The sequence below is a fragment of the Denticeps clupeoides genome, chromosome 3, assembly GCF_900700375.1.
Source record: "Denticeps clupeoides chromosome 3, fDenClu1.1, whole genome shotgun sequence".
Lineage (NCBI taxonomy): Eukaryota > Metazoa > Chordata > Actinopteri > Clupeiformes > Denticipitidae > Denticeps > Denticeps clupeoides.
This window is the reverse complement of record NC_041709.1, coordinates 27,506,623-27,513,813: the sequence shown is the minus strand read 5'-3', so window position 1 is coordinate 27,513,813 and position 7,191 is coordinate 27,506,623. Positions and strand designations below refer to the sequence as shown.

The 7,191-nt window shown below is 40.8% G+C and overlaps 1 long non-coding RNA gene across 2 annotated transcripts; it reads left to right on the top strand.

Annotated features, from left to right (window-relative positions):
- Positions 1-83: 83 nt before the first annotated feature.
- On the top strand, positions 84-1,974 carry LOC114785169 (uncharacterized). Of its 2 annotated transcripts, XR_003749024.1 has the most exons (4): positions 84-399; positions 556-809; positions 1,410-1,550; positions 1,639-1,974. It is a non-coding gene; the product is annotated as an uncharacterized LOC114785169 (long non-coding RNA). The 2 variants fall into 2 exon arrangements; XR_003749023.1 differs by having other exon boundaries at positions 84-809.
- Positions 1,975-7,191: the final 5,217 nt, after the last annotated feature.

Sequence of the window (7,191 nt, the reverse complement as noted above, 5' to 3'; positions counted from 1 at the left end):
AAAAAGTCTAACAGTATTTATGAACTTGATTTTTCATTTTACAACTACATATATATTTAAGTAATGACAAAAGGTCCCATTAATGACTTTTTAGAGTGTATAAAGGTAGTGCAAACTATGTTGTTGGTAGGTGTTTGACCCGGAAGGGCAAAGATTTTTTTTTGACCACTTGCTCAAACGCTACGCCAGCGTTTACGGGATTGTTTGCTGTACCTCCAACTGCAGAGCTAACTGGTGATATCTGCTATGTGCTATGTGCTTTGGAATAAATGGATATTTTGGTATTAGACATCGAGGTTCATTTAATTGTGTAGCATATAACGGAACCAAATAGTATAGCATTGTTACATCAAGCGCGTCAGCCAGGCCAAGTCACGTGTCAGGCACCTCAGTAGTTCGGTAAAAGACCAAACTCCTTTAATAATATCCAAACTCCAATATGGATACAGCCTAAATCTGGGAATTTTTTCTCTTTTTTTCAAATTTATTATATCTTTGAGTCTGTTGAAGAGGCGTAATGTCTTGAGTTCATTTCCTACTCTTTTGGTTTTACAGCAGGAACATGTCGAACTCTGCTATTTGAGGGTGAACCTTACCACCTCATCCCAGTAGCCTCAGAGGTGCGTATTGAGAGCAATCTTTTCCGTGTTGCCAGCAGGATGTTAGCCCACAACGTTTTGCATGATGGCCCCCAAGTCACAGGAATAAGCCCTGCTGTAATTCATGTGCTGTTCAATGGAGACGAAGAAATGGCAACAATTGAGATTGAAGACTGTCCGGAGCTACACATCAGGAGCATTATCAAAATGGTACGTAACAGGTAAAAATGATTTGATTTGGTAAACTAATCCTTGCGATCTATAATAACTTGCGAAATATCACTTTCAGCTTGAATTTGAAGAGCTTAGTCCCGAACAGAAGGATGCAATCTCTGACCTTTCCGTGTCCTGGGATCTTCCAGCAGTTACTTAAACAAACCAGAGATTGCTGCATAACAAACATCTTGTCCATGCAGTAAGGAATAGGGTACAATATTGTACACTCTGTTTTGTTTGGTTAACTCTGATAAGGGTTAAATAGACAGATTTTAAGCACAACATTGATGCTGTGAGTAGTTTAGTAGTGAAAATTAACGTGATATTCAATCATTGCCCACAGCTAAAGTTCTTTAAAAATGAATAACTGCTGCATTTCATATGTCTCACTTTTTAGTATTGACAGTATGGCATCTGTTAACTCTAAGGTATGGGTGCTCAGCAAGAGATTGTTGTCAAACTGCGTCTTAATTCTGAACATCAGTTTGTTGAAGTAAAACCAGTGCACTAAATCATAGTTGAATTAAGTCTTTATTTCCAGGAGTGTGGGTTGAGGGTGTTTAGTGTATAATATGGATTTGTTTTGTCTCTTAGGTGATTGGGAGGACTATGTGTCAGATAAAGCAGTTGAGGAAGGGATTTAAAGATGTGATGGTATGGCCTCTGCTCACATCTTGGCCAGATGTTGTCCCACTTCTTTTCCCCAAAATGGCAGAAAAGCAGTTTACATCCCAGGTTTTTTAAATTAAATGTATTTGTGAAGCATTGTGTCTTTGTATTGAAATGAGCTGGTTAAAATGTTATACACCTTCTTTCTCTCCAGATCCTTCAAATCACATGGCCAGCTGAGGAAAGTGATAAAGAAGATGAAGAAACTATCAGTGGTTTCCTAAGGAATTATACTTGTGCATTAGAATTAAATCCGTTTTTTTTATAATAAACTAAACATTTTCTGGAATTTATTCTGATCTTTAGCTTCATCAGGGACACTGGTCCAACTGCTGACATTCTGGGTGGGATGGGAGATACTGAACTCAAAGTGCAGATTTCAGGTGGAACCTTTCCTACATCATCCACATGCTTTGAAACTCTGAAGCTGCCAGCCCGCTTCAAAACCTACAAGGACTTTAAAAAAGCCCTTGTTCAAGCCATTAATAGAGCGCACACACAGGCTTTGGACTTGTTTAAGTGTTTCTGGTAGAGGAAATATTGCAAGTCTGCGGAGGTTAATTTTGACATGTCCAGTGTTTTTCTGAATATAGCTGTGCTGCAGTTGTCCCACAGTTAAAACAAGTTTTATTTACAACCAAAATGCAAAAATATTGTTTTATATAACAAGAGTTTGTTTTAAACATCATATTTTTTTGTTCATGCTTGCTTGTTACAGTATGCTGAGTTAAAGACTTGTGTTGGACATCACTCTTCAATAAGTCTTGACAAAACTTCCACTGTTTCCAAGTAAGATCCAATTGCATCACTTAAAGAATGTCCTTGCACAGGAAAGGCGGCAGCTGAATCTCTGGTACTGATACAGTGGCTCCGTCTTGATTGTGGCTAGTCGTATGGAGGAGGGCAGGTTGTTCCACCAGCCAGGGACAACAACGGAGAACAGAGTTGATTGGAATCGTAGACCCTGTGAAGAAGGAGATCTGTGTTTCTGTGGACAAGAAACAATGAATTGTGCTGAACCCAAAAGAAAACAATTCAGAATGGCTAAGCAATGAAGTGAACAAAAATAATAAATATCCAAATAGTTACCTTAAATCACTTTGTTTCAATCACGTCTGGATTGTTTTCTTAGAAACTCCAAACCTCTCTGCAATTTCCTCAGCCCGTAACATAATGCTGAACGGAACTTGGAATGTCAAACGCCAAGTGCCCTGGTCCTGGTCCACTTCTGTGTTGCTGTTGAGCTATGGTAGCTCTCCTGGAGAAGTGCTGGAGTATGTCTTCTAAGTTGTTATTCTCATGTCAATACCGTGTAGTGAGAAATAACTCCAAGAATCTCAATAAATTCTTCAGTTTTACTTAATGCATATTCTGTGTCAGCAACTCCCGAATCAATGTCATCTGCAATGTATATACTTATTTAAGTATTTGGTTACTTAAATATCAAATAAAATCTATATTTATTTCATAATGTGCAGACCGTGAAATAAATAAATAGACAGTGAAATAAATATATATACTTATTTTTTTAGTTATGTGTGAATTAATGACTCATTTAAATAGCTATTTAAATAGCCATTTAAATGCTTATTATATTTATTGTACTGTGGCACTCTCCACACTCCATAGGGGTTGGGTCAAGCTTGTGCAGTTAATTAGAGGACAACAGTGTTGCCAGATCCTAGGGCTGAAGAATAGATTACAATTTTGGCTGCCACAATTAAAATAAGATGATCGTCTGAAATATTTACATTTCGATAGAGGTTCTGCTGCGTTTTAAATCAAGCACTTTCTCAACCAATAGTCAGCCAACCACCAGGGGGTGAACAAAAGCATAGATTGTATGAGCGGCAAGCTCATCATGACCGAGTGAGACGCAATTTTGGGATCAGTAGTGACAACATAAATAGAATAGACTCTCAGCATGCGTCAATACAGTAGTGCATTGTGCATTGATTGGCTGTAAAGGCACGTGAGACAATGGCACGTAAACAAGCTAATTATGTCTAGAAAAAGAAATCTGTACCTTGTCATGCAAATGAAATAACTTGAAATTAATACAAATTTTACCCTCCATAAAATGAAGGGGTAAAAATATTATACACTGTTGGATTTTTTAATTATTTATCATACAGAGGGTAAAATTATAGTACAGTGACAGCCACTCTCAATGGACTGACATACCTGCACCTGTCTTCCCAGTCTGTGCTCCGGCCACATCCCTTCAAACCGGAACAAAGAAGAAGCGCATCCTGAAGGCCCTGCTGAGGCTCCTGGCTTCTCAGGCTGCTTCTCAGGCTGACCAGCCTGGCTTCTCAGGCTGACCAGCCACATGGTCCAAACACCACCACCCTCAGCTGTGTGCCCTCCTCGCCCCAATCCTCCTCATCGCTGCTCTGCATAGGCCTGCAGCAGAAGCAGATGTGGTGAAGCTGCTGCACCTCAGGGACTGTCTGTGTCGGGGTGGGCATCTGCAGCTCACTAGCATGTAGCCGGACCTGCTGGAGCAGCGACTTTGAGCGGCAGCTGCAGACGCCCACGTCAGGGCCACGTAACATGCTTGACAACAACAAGGTTCACAAGGTTCAGCCATTTATTTTGACTCATGACTGATTTATTCTTTATTCTTCACCTGCACACAAATGAAGTGAAAGTGAAGTGATTGTCATTGTGATACACTGCAGCACAGCACACGGTGCACACAACGAAATGTGTCCTCTGCTTTTAACATCACCCTTGACAGGCGCCCGGGGAGCAGTGTGTGGGGACGGTTTTGTCCGGGGTTTTTGACGGGGAATTGTACATTTTGTACATTGTACATGTACATTTAAGGCATTTGGCAAACACCCTTATCCTGAGCAACTTACAACGTCCTTCCATGTTACCATTGATGAAGTGATCAATTCTGGTACACTTGGACCCCCAACTATGGATACAATCTTTTTATTCACTATGTTGTAGTTTCTATACATAAGTCAGATAGTAAGAAGGTTACAAGTTAATCTAAATATTAACTACCGTTTGAAAATACTCAGTGACTGTGCTGTTCTGACCTCAAGGGGAAGGTCATTCCACCACTGAGGAACCACGACAGAGAATGAGTGTCTTCCTTTTACCTTCAGAGATGGAGGGACCAGGCGAGCAGTACTGGATGCTCGGAGTACACGAGGTGCAGTGTGAGGTATAATAAGGGCTGTGAGGTAGGCTCCTGTTTGTCTTTGTAGGCTAGCATCAGTATTTTGAATCTGATGCATGCAGCTACTGGGAGCCAGTGGAGGGAACGTAGCAGTGGGGTGGTGTGGGAGAATTTGGGAAGGTTGAAGATCAGTCGTGCTGCTGCATTTGTATTAGTTGTAGAGGTTGGATGGTACATAGAGGTAACCCGCTAGAAGGGAGTTACAGTAATCCAGTCGTGAGATTACTAAGGACTGAACCTGTATTTGGGTGGCCTGTGTTGACAGATAAGGACGGATTCATCTGATATTCTAGAGAAGGAATCTACAGGAGCAGGAAAGATTGCTGATGTGAGTTGGGAAGGAGATTTGGTTGTCTGTAGTTACTCCAACATTGCGGGCTGTTGTAGAAGGAAAGAGCTGTGAGTTGTCCCGGAAAATAGCAAGATCCTGATGTGGTGAAGAATCTGCTGGAATGAATATTAGTTCAGTTTTGGTGGGATTGACTTTGAGGTGTAGGCTCTGCCATCCAGGATGAGATGTCAGTTAGACATGCAGAGATTTTAGAAGCAGCATGTAGATCTGAAGGAGGAAAAGAGAAGATGAGTTGTGTGTAGTTGGCATAGCAGTGGTAGAATAATCCGTTTGAGGAAATGACCTCACCATGTGATCTTGTGTCGAAGGAGAAAAGGAGAGGACCTAGTACTGAGCCTTGAGGGACACCAGTGGAGAGTCTATGTGAGGCAGAGGTGTATCCTTTCCAAGTCACTTGGCTCATCAAGGTAGGAAGCATACCACTGCCATGATGAGCCCCGAATTCCAAGCCTCTTCAGGACAGACAAGAGAGTCTTCTAGTTAACTGTGTCGAATTCTGCAGAGAGGTCAAGGAGAATGGGTACAGATGACAGTTTTGCCAATCTGGCCACATGCAGCTTTTCAGAAACAGCCAGAAGGGCCATCTCTGTAGAATGAGGTTCTGAACCCAGACTGGTTAGGATCCAGGAGGTTGTCCTGTGACAGATGAAGTGATAGCTGATTGACACAGCACTCAAGGATTTTAGAAAGAAATGAGAAGAGAGAAACTGGTAATTGTTTATATTTGTAGGATCAGCGGATTAGATTGAGCTGTTTATGATATAAGAAATGAAAGGGATGAGGTCAGGAGAGATGGTTTGGAGCATTGCGGAAGGGATTGGTGGACAGGTTGTTGGATTGCCTGTAGATATGATCTGAATGATTTCATCTGATATGATCTTACAAAACTGATTGTAGATTGTAGAATCTTCAGAGGGTAGAGTAGGGTTTGTGGTGGAGAATGTCTGTGAAGAAAGCACAAATCTGGTGAAGGTTTCAGAAAAACCAAGACAGGATTGTCTCGAGGCACAAATCTGATTTCACCAATGACAACGGTGATCTCCACAATCCATAAGTGGAAGAAGCTCCCAAGTGCTCTGGAACTCAGACTGGGGCGATGGTTGATCTTTCAGCAGGACAACGACCCTAAACACACAGCCACGATATCAAAACAGTGGCTTTAGGACAACTCTGTGTAATGTGCTTGAGCCCAGCCAGAGCCCAGACTTGAATTTGATTGAACATCTCTGGCAAGATCTTTAAATGGCTGTGCACTGACGCTTCCCATCCAACCTGATGGAGCTTGAGAGGCGATGCAAAGAGGAATGGACAAAACTGGGCAAGGATAGGTGTGCCAAGATTGTGGCATCATTCAAAAAGACATGAGGCTATAATCACTGCCAAACGTGCATTGAGTATCAAGCAAAATCAGTGAATACTTATGTATGAGTGATTTCTGAGTTTTTTCTTTTTTAAATAAATGTGCCAACTGTTGTCATTATGAGGTGTTGTATATAGAGTTGTTTTTTCATAGGAATTAATCAATTTTGGAATAATGCTGGAACATAACAAAATGTGGAAAAAGTGATGTGCTGTGAATTTACTTCCATCATGTCCCTCCAATTTGCTTCATGTATTTACTTTTGTTCTCGTGGCAATACATCTGAACAATCAGCAGAGAGAAAGTTCTCATGTTATTTGAAGTGCCACATATTGTACAACCCACAGTTCTTAAAGCACAGCTCCAGATGAAAAATCAATAGTTCTCATAACAAATGGAATTATTGCTACTTTGACTTTTTAATAATATTTATTAGTGTATTTTACACTTTTAGATTCCTGAACAATGTCAGATTAACTGGTTGAAAGACCTAAATTGTGTTTGTATACTGCCTAAAACTGTAACATCTGTAATTATGTTATAATCCATGGAAAGTCCATAAACAAATACAGCGTTGGGACTGCTTTGCTTCCAGGGACAGTCACCTGGTCAAAGTGCAATGACATATGGCCTATCCGCCTGTTTGTACATGATTTCCAGGAAATCCACATGGCCGATGTCTGGAGCAGAGTGCTGGTCAAGGCACATATTAAGCTGTTAACTGTAATCAACATCATGCAAAAAAAATCAACAACAAACACTGTATAAGCCACAGTAAATATTAGAATATTAAATGTTA